Source organism: Poromitra crassiceps, assembly GCF_964638095.1.
Source record: "Poromitra crassiceps genome assembly, chromosome: 2".
Classification (NCBI taxonomy): Eukaryota; Metazoa; Chordata; class Actinopteri; order Beryciformes; family Melamphaidae; genus Poromitra; species Poromitra crassiceps.
In genome coordinates, this window is record NC_139624.1 from 30455199 (window position 1) to 30466018 (window position 10820).

Consider the following 10820-nt stretch of genomic DNA (forward strand, 5'->3'; position numbering starts at 1 on the left):
TCATGTATATACCACCCTACAGCCTTCTCACCTCCTGGTTCTCCTCCTCATGTATACCACCCTACAGCCTTCTCACCTCCTGGTTCTCCTCCTCATGTATACCACCCTACAGCCTTCTCACCTCCTGGTTCTCCTCCTCATGTATATACCACCCTACAGCCTTCTCACCTCCTGGTTCTCCTCCTCATGTATACCACCCTACAGCCTTCTCACCTCCTGGTTCTCCTCCTCATGTATACCACCCTACAGCCTTCTCACCTCCTGGTTCTCCTCCTCATGTATATACCACCCTACAGCCTTCTCACCTCCTGGTTCTCCTCCTCAAGTATACCACCCTACAGCCTTCTCACCTCCTGGTTCTCCTCCTCATGTATACCACCCTACAGCCTTCTCACCTCCTGGTTCTCCTCCTCGTATATACCACCCTACAGCCTTCTCACCTCCTGGTTCTCCTCCTCATGTATACCACCCTACAGCTTTCTCACCTCCTGTTTCTCCTCCTCATGTATATGCCACCCTACAGCCTTCTCACCTCCTGGTTCTCCTCCTCATGTATACCACCCTACACCCTTCTCACCTCCTGGTTCTCCTCCTCATGTATATACCACCCTACAGCCTTCTCACCTCCTGGTTCTCCTCCTCATGTATATACCACCCTACAGCCTTCTCACCTCCTGGTTCTCCTCCTCATGTATACCACCCTACACCCTTCTCACCTCCTGTTTCTCCTCCTCATGTATATGCCACCCTACAGCCTTCTCACCTCCTGCTTCTCCTCCTCATGTATACCACCCTACACCCTTCTCACCTCCTGGTTCTCCTCCTCATGTATATTCCACCCTACAGCCTTCTCACCTCCTGTTTCTCCTCCTCATGTATATACCACCCTACAGCCTTCTCACCTCCTGGTTCTCCTCCTCATGTATACCACCCTACAGCCTTCTCACCTCCTGTTCCTCCTCATGTATATACCACCCTACAGCTTTCTCACCTCCTGTTTCTCCTCCTCATGTATATACCACCCTACAGCTTTCTCACCTCCTGTTTCTCCTCCTCATGTATATGCAACCCTACAGCCTTCTCACCTCCTGGTTCTCCTCCTCATGTATATACCACCCTACAGCCTTCTCACCTCCTGTTTCTCCTCATGTATACCACCCTACAGCCTTCTCACCTCCTGGTTCTCCTCCTCATGTATACCACCCTACAGCCTTCTCACCTCCTGGTTCTCCTCCTCATGTATACCACCCTACAGCCTTCTCACCTCCTGTTTCTCCTCATGTATATACCACCCTACAGCCTTCTCACCTCCTGGTTCTCCTCCTCATGTATATACCACCCTACCGCCTTCTCACCTCCTGGTTCTCCTCCTCATGTATACCACCCTACAGCTTTCTCACCACCTGGTTCTCCTCCTCATGTATATACCACTCTACAGCCTTCTCACCTCCTGGTTCTTCTCTGCATTGTTTCTCCTCCTCATGTATACCAGCCTACAGCCTTCTCACCTCTTGTTTCTCCTCTGTCTGCCTGTTTGTGGAGCTCTTCTTTTGTCTTGGCCTGCAGTGCTTCTGGCTGAGAAATCTCCAATCATTGGAAGCTTCGGCTCAATAGATTTCACCTCTGTCTCTCCTTCAGGTCCTTCTTTCATCCCTCCCATTTCACGCAGTGTTTCCCCATCTTTCTCCCCTGTTCTGTCTATTTCTTTTATATTCTTTATTTTCCCTATAGCATCCTCTCTCTCTTCCTTTATACTGTGCCACTCCATATCTACCCTCCTCCATTTATTTATTCGTGTACTTAGCTATTTATTTGTCTTTTTTGTTGTTGGTTCTAGTCAAACCTGAATGATTCATGTACATTTTGCCTGGGTAGTAGGCATTCTTATGGTGTTTCAGTGGATTTGAGTAATCTGAATTTGTCACTAGTCTGAATGACTTTTATCCCTGAAGAGTCTGAGTCAGTGACAACACTAAAACAGACAGAGACTGCAAAGAGTTTTAGTCAGTGACAACACTAAAACACACATAGAGACTGAAGAGCTTGAGTCAGTGACAACACTAAAACACTCATAGAGACTGTGAAGAGTTTGAGTCAGTGACAACACTAAAACACTCATAGAGACTGTGAAGAGTTTGAGTCAGTGACAACACTAAAACACTCATAGAGACTGTGAAGAGTTTGAATCAGTAACAACACTAAAACACACATAGAGACTGTGAAGAGTTTGAGTCAGTGACAACACTAAAACACTCATAGAGACTGTGAAGAGTTTGAGTCAGTAACAACACTAAAACACTCATAGAGACTGTGAAGAGTTTGAGTCAGTGACAACACTAAAACACACATAGAGACTGTGAAGAGTTTGAGTCAGTGACAACACTAAAACACTCATAGAGACTGTGAAGAGTTTGAGTCAGTAACAACACTAAAACACTCATAGAGACTGTGAAGAGTTTGAGTCAGTGACAACACTAAAACACACATAGAGACTGTGAAGAGTTTGAGTCAGTGACAACACTAAAACACTCATAGAGACTGTGAAGAGTTTGAGTCAGTAACAACACTAAAACACTCATAGAGACTGTGAAGAGTTTGAGTCAGTGACAACACTAAAACACACATAGAGACTGTGAAGAGTTTGAGTCAGTGACAACACTAAAACACTCAGAGAGACTGTGAAGAGTTTGAGTCAGTGACAACACTAAAACACACATAGAGACTGTGAAGAGTTTGAGTCAGTAACAACACTAAACACACATAGAGACTGAAGAGTTTGAGTCAGTGACAACATTAAAACACACATAGAGACTGTGAAGAGTTTGAGTCAGTGACAACACTAAAACACTCAGAGAGACTGTGAAGAGTTTGAGTCAGTGACAACACTAAAACACACATAGAGACTGTGAAGAGTTTGAGTCAGTGACAACACTAAAACACACATAGAGACTGAAGAGTTTGAGTCAGTGACAACATTAAAACACTCATAGAGACTGTGAAGAGTTTGAGTCAGTGACAACACTAAAACACACAGAGAGACTGTGAAGAGTTTGAGTCAGTGACAACACTAAAACACACAGAGAGACTGTGAAGAGTTTGAGTCAGTGACAACACTAAAACACACATAGAGACTGAAGAGTTTGAGTCAGTGACAACACTAAAACACTCATAGAGACTGTGAAGAGTTTGAGTCAGTAACAACACTAAAACACTCATAGAGACTGTGAAGAGTTTGAGTCAGTGACAACACTAAAACACACATAGAGACTGAAGAGTTTGAGTCAGTGACAACACTAAAACACTCATAGAGACTGTGAAGAGTTTGAGTCAGTGACAACACTAAAACACACATAGAGACTGAAGAGTTTGAGTCAGTGACAACACTAAAACACTCATAGAGACTGTGAAGAGTTTGAGTCAGTGACAACACTAAAACACACATAGAGACTGAAGAGTTTGAGTCAGTGACAACACTAAAACACTCAGAGAGACTGTGAAGAGTTTGAGTCAGTGACAACACTAAAACACACATAGAGACTGTGAAGAGTTTGAGTCAGTGACAACACTAAAACACTCATAGAGACTGTGAAGAGTTTGAGTCAGTGACAACACTAAAACACACATAGAGACTGAAGAGTTTGAGTCAGTGACAACACTAAAACACTCATAGAGACTGTGAAGAGTTTGAGTCAGTGACAACACTAAAACACACAGAGACTGTGAAGAGTTTGAGTCAGTGACAACACTAAAACACTCATAGAGACTGTGAAGAGTTTGAGTCAGTGACAACAATAAAACACTCATAGAGACTGTGAAGAGTTTGAGTCAGTGACAACACTAAAACACTCATAGAGACTGTGAAGAGTTTGAGTCAGTGACAACACTAAACACTCATAGAGACTGTGAAGAGTTTGAGTCAGTGACAACAATAAAACACACATAGAGACTGTGAAGAGTTTGAGTCAGTGACAACACTAAAACACTCATAGAGACTGTGAAGAGTTTGAGTCAGTAACAACACTAAAACACTCATAGAGACTGTGAAGAGTTTGAGTCAGTGACAACACTAAAACACTCATAGAGACTGTGAAGAGTTTGAGTCAGTGACAACAATAAAACACACATAGAGACTGTGAAGAGTTTGAGTCAGTGACAACACTAAAACACTCATAGAGACTGTGAAGAGTTTGAGTCAGTGACAACACTAAAACACACATAGAGACTGTGAAGAGTTTGAGTCAGTGACAACACTAAAACACTCATAGAGACTGTGAAGAGTTTGAGTCAGTGACAACACTAAAACACACATAGAGACTGTGAAGAGTTTGAGTCAGTGACAACACTAAAACACTCATAGAGACTGTGAAGAGTTTGAGTCAGTAACAACACTAAAACACTCAGAGAGACTGTGAAGAGTTTGAGTCAGTGACAACACTAAAACACTCATAGAGACTGTGAAGAGTTTGAGTCAGTGACAACACTAAAACACTCATAGAGACTGTGAAGAGTTTGAGTCAGTGACAACACTAAAACACTCATAGAGACTGTGAAGAGTTTGAGTCAGTAACAACACTAAAACACTCATAGAGACTGTGAAGAGTTTGAGTCAGTGACAACAATAAAACACACATAGAGACTGTGAAGAGTTTGAGTCAGTGACAACACTAAAACACTCATAGAGACTGTGAAGAGTTTGAGTCAGTAACAACACTAAAACACTCATAGAGACTGTGAAGAGTTTGAGTCAGTGACAACACTAAAACACTCATAGAGACTGTGAAGAGTTTGAGTCAGTGACAACAATAAAACACACATAGAGACTGTGAAGAGTTTGAGTCAGTAACAACACTAAAACACTCAGAGAGACTGTGAAGAGTTTGAGTCAGTGACAACACTAAAACACTCATAGAGACTGTGAAGAGTTTGAGTCAGTGACAACACTAAAACACTCATAGAGACTGTGAAGAGTTTGAGTCAGTGACAACACTAAAACACTCATAGAGACTGTGAAGAGTTTGAGTCAGTAACAACACTAAAACACTCATAGAGACTGTGAAGAGTTTGAGTCAGTGACAACACTAAAACACTCATAGAGACTGTGAAGAGTTTGAGTCAGTGACAACAATAAAACACTCATAGAGACTGTGAAGAGTTTGAGTCAGTAACAACACTAAAACACTCATAGAGACTGTGAAGAGTTTGAGTCAGTGACAACACTAAAACACTCATAGAGACTGTGAAGAGTTTGAGTCAGTGACAACACTAAAACACACATAGAGACTGTGAAGAGTTTGAGTCAGTGACAACACTAAAACACTCATAGAGACTGTGAAGAGTTTGACTCAGTAACAACACTAAAACACACATAGAGACTGAAGAGTTTGAGTCAGTGACAACACTAAAACACACATAGACTGTGAAGAGTTTGAGTCAGTGACAACACTAAAACACACATAGAGACTGTGAAGAGTTTGAGTCAGTGACAACACTAAAACACTCATAGAGACTGTGAAGAGTTTGAGTCAGTGACAACACTAAAACACTCATAGAGACTGTGAAGAGTTTGAGTCAGTAACAACACTAAAACACTCATAGAGACTGTGAAGAGTTTGAGTCAGTGACAACACTAAAACACACATAGAGACTGTAAAGAGTTTGAGTCAGTGACAACACTAAAACACTCAGAGAGACTGTGAAGAGTTTGAGTCAGTGACAACACTAAAACACTCATAGAGACTGTGAAGAGTTTGAGTCAGTAACAACACTAAAACACGCATAGAGACTGTGAAGAGTTTGAGTCAGTAACAACACTAAAACACTCATAGAGACTGTGAAGAGTTTGAGTCAGTAACAACACTAAAACACTCATAGAGACTGTGAAGAGTTTGAGTCAGTGACAACACTAAAACACACATAGAGACTGTGAAGAGTTTGAGTCAGTGACAACACTAAAACACACATAGAGACTGTGAAGAGTTTGAGTCAGTGACAACACTAAAACACTCATAGAGACTGTGAAGAGTTTGAGTCAGTGACAACACTAAAACACACATAGAGACTGTGAAGAGTTTGAGTCAGTGACAACACTAAAACACTCATAGAGACTGTGAAGAGTTTGAGTCAGTGACAACACTAAAACACTCATAGAGACTGTGAAGAGTTTGAGTCAGTAACAACACTAAAACACTCATAGAGACTGTGAAGAGTTTGAGTCAGTGACAACACTAAAACACACATAGAGACTGTGAAGAGTTTGAGTCAGTGACAACACTAAAACACACATAGAGACTGTGAAGAGTTTGAGTCAGTGACAACACTAAAACACTCATAGAGACTGTGAAGAGTTTGAGTCAGTGAAAACACTAAAACACACATAGAGACTGTGAAGAGTTTGAGTCAGTGACAACACTAAAACACACATAGACTGTGAAGAGTTTGAGTCAGTGACAACACTAAAACACTCATAGAGACTGTGAAGAGTTTGAGTCAGTGACAACACTAAAACACTCATAGAGACTGTGAAGAGTTTGAGTCAGTAACAACACTAAAACACTCATAGAGACTGTGAAGAGTTTGAGTCAGTGACAACACTAAAACACACATAGAGACTGTGAAGAGTTTGAGTCAGTGACAACACTAAAACACTCAGAGAGACTGTGAAGAGTTTGAGTCAGTGACAACACTAAAACACTCATAGAGACTGTGAAGAGTTTGAGTCAGTAACAACACTAAAACACTCATAGAGACTGTGAAGAGTTTGAGTCAGTAACAACACTAAAACACTCATAGAGACTGTGAAGAGTTTGAGTCAGTAACAACACTAAAACACTCATAGAGACTGTGAAGAGTTTGAGTCAGTGACAACACTAAAACACACATAGAGACTGTGAAGAGTTTGAGTCAGTGACAACACTAAAACACACATAGAGACTGCGAAGAGTTTGAGTCAGTGACAACACTAAAACACACATAGAGACTGTGAAGAGTTTGAGTCAGTAACAACACTAAAACACACATAGAGACTGTGAAGAGTTTGAGTCAGTGACAACACTAAAACACTCATAGAGACTGTGAAGAGTTTGAGTCAGTAACAACACTAAAACACTCATAGAGACTGTGAAGAGTTTGAGTCAGTAACAACACTAAAACACTCATAGAGACTGTGAAGAGTTTGAGTCAGTGACAACACTAAAACACACATAGAGACTGTGAAGAGTTTGAGTCAGTAACAACACTAAAACACTCATAGAGACTGTGAAGAGTTTGAGTCAGTGACAACACTAAAACACTCATAGAGACTGTGAAGAGTTTGAGTCAGTGACAACACTAAAACACACATAGAGACTGTGAAGAGTTTGAGTCAGTGACAACACTAAAACACTCATAGAGACTGTGAAGAGTTTGAGTCAGTAACAACACTAAAACACTCATAGAGACTGTGAAGAGTTTGAGTCAGTGACAACACTAAAACACACATAGAGACTGTGAAGAGTTTGAGTCAGTAACAACACTAAAACACTCATAGAGACTGTGAAGAGTTTGAGTCAGTGACAACACTAAAACACTCATAGAGACTGAAGAGTTTGAGTCAGTGACAACATTAAAACACTCATAGAGGCTGTGAAGAGTTTGAGTGAGTAACAACACTAAAACACTCATAGAGACTGTGAAGAGTTTGAATCAGTAACAACACTAAAACACTCATAGAGACTGTGAAGAGTTTGAGTCAGTGACAACACTAAAACACTCATAGAGACTGTGAAGAGTTTGAGTCAGTGACAACACTAAAACACTCATAGAGACTGTGAAGAGTTTGAGTCAGTGACAACACTAAAACACTCATAGAGACTGTGAAGAGTTTGAGTCAGTGACAACACTAAAACACTCATAGAGACTGTGAAGAGTTTGAGTCAGTGACAACACTAAAACACTCATAGAGACTGTGAAGAGTTTGAGTCAGTAACAACACTAAAACACTCATAGAGACTGTGAAGAGTTTGAGTCAGTAACAACACTAAAACACTCATAGAGACTGTGAAGAGTTTGAGTCAGTAACAACACTAAAACACTCATAGAGACTGTGAAGAGTTTGAGTCAGTAACAACACTAAAACACACATAGAGACTGTGAAGAGTTTGAGTCAGTGACAACACTAAAACACTCATAGAGACTGTGAAGAGTTTGAGTCAGTAACAACACTAAAACACTCATAGAGACTGAAGAGTTTGAGTCAGTGACAACATTAAAACACTCATAGAGGCTGTGAAGAGTTTGAGTCAGTAACAACACTAAAACACTCATAGAGACTGTGAAGAGTTTGAATCAGTAACAACACTAAAACACTCATAGAGACTGTGAAGAGTTTGAGTCAGTGACAACACTAAAACACTCATAGAGACTGTGAAGAGTTTGAGTCAGTAACAACACTAAAACACTCAGAGAGACTGTGAAGAGTTTGAGTCAGTGACAACACTAAAACACTCATAGAGACTGTGAAGAGTTTGAGTCAGTAACAACACTAAAACACTCATAGAGACTGTGAAGAGTTTGAGTCAGTGACAACACTAAACACACATAGAGACTGTGAAGAGTTTGAGTCAGTGACAACACTAAAACACTCATAGAGACTGTGAAGAGTTTGAGTCAGTGACAACACTAAAACACACATAGACTGTGAAGAGTTTGAGTCAGTGACAACACTAAAATACTCATAGAGACTGTGAAGAGTTTGAGTCAGTAACAACACTAAAACACACATAGAGACTGTGAAGAGTTTGAGTCAGTGACAACACTAAAACACTCATAGAGACTGAAGAGTTTGAGTCAGTAACAACACTAAAACACACATAGAGACTGAAGAGTTTGAGTCAGTGACAACACTAAAACACTCATAGAGACTGTGAAGAGTTTGAGTCAGTAACAACACTAAAACACACATAGAGACTGTGAAGAGTTTGAGTCAGTAACAACACTAAACACACATAGAGACTGTGAAGAGTTTGAGTCAGTAACAACACTAAAACACACATAGAGACTGAAGAGTTTGAGTCAGTAACAACACTAAAACACTCATAGAGACTGTGAAGAGTTTGAGTCAGTGACAACACTAAAACACACATAGAGACTGAAGAGTTTGAGTCAGTAACAACACTAAAACACTCATAGAGACTGTGAAGAGCTTGAGTCAGTGACAACACTAAAACACTCATAGAGACTGTGAAGAGTTTGAGTCAGTAACAACACTAAAACACTCATAGAGACTGTGAAGAGTTTGAGTCAGTAACAACACTAAAACACTCATAGAGACTGTGAAGAGCTTGAGTCAGTAACAACACTAAAACACTCATAGAGACTGTGAAGAGCTTGAGTCAGTGACAACACTAAAACACTCATAGAGACTGTGAAGAGTTTGAGTCAGTAACAACACTAAAACACTCATAGAGACTGTGAAGAGTTTGAGTCAGTAACAACACTAAAACACTCATAGAGACTGTGAAGAGTTTGAGTCAGTAACAACACTAAAACACTCATAGAGACTGTGAAGAGTTTGAGTCAGTAACAACACTAAAACACTCATAGAGACTGTGAAGAGCTTGAGTCAGTGACAACACTAAAACACACATAGAGACTGTGAAGAGTTTGAGTCAGTGACAACACTAAAACACTCATAGAGACTGTGAAGAGTTTGAGTCAGTAACAACACTAAAACACTCATAGAGACTGTGAAGAGTTTGAGTCAGTAACAACACTAAAACACTCATAGAGACTGTGAAGAGCTTGAGTCAGTGACAACACTAAAACACACATAGAGACTGTGAAGAGTTTGAGTCAGTGACAACACTAAAACACTCATAGAGACTGTGAAGAGTTTGAGTCAGTGACAACACTAAAACACACATAGAGACTGTGAAGAGTTTGAGTCAGTGACAACACTAAAACACACATAGAGACTGTGAAGAGTTTGAGTCAGTAACAACACTAAAACACTCATAGAGACTGTGAAGAGTTTGAGTCAGTAACAACACTAAAACACTCATAGAGACTGTGAAGAGTTTGAGTCAGTAACAACACTAAAACACTCATAGAGACTGTGAAGAGCTTGAGTCAGTGACAACACTAAAACACACATAGAGACTGTGAAGAGTTTGAGTCAGTGACAACACTAAAACACACATAGAGACTGTGAAGAGTTTGAGTCAGTGACAACACTAAAACACACATAGAGACTGTGAAGAGTTTGAGTCAGTAACAACACTAAAACACACATAGAGACTGTGAAGAGTTTGAGTCAGTGACAACACTAAAACACACATAGAGACTGTGAAGAGTTTGAGTCAGTGACAACACTAAAACACACATAGAGACTGTGAAGAGTTTGAGTCAGTGACAACACTAAAACGCTCATAGAGACTGTGAAGAGTTTGAGTCAGTAACAACACTAAAACACTCATAGAGACATGTGGCCATTTACATGCATGTTGTGTGTAAATGTTTGTACTGAGGGCCAATTTGCTGAGCAGTGCTGCTGTGTTGTGCAGCCAAAAGGAGGGATTGGAGGAGAGAGCTCTGTGATGATGGTTGTGACTCATATGGTGTCTGTCACCTAGAATCAACATCCAACTTCACACGACCTGCCGTCCTCACGCCGGCCCTGCTGAGAGGGAGAGAGGGAAGGAGAGAGGGGGAGAGCGAGAGAGGAGTGGTAGAAGGAGAACATGAAGGGGGAGAGACAGATGAATTGAGAGGGGTGAGGGCACAAGAGGGCCTGCTGTTCTCACTAATGCCTTGCTGAGAGGAGAGAGTGAGAGAGAGAGAGTGAG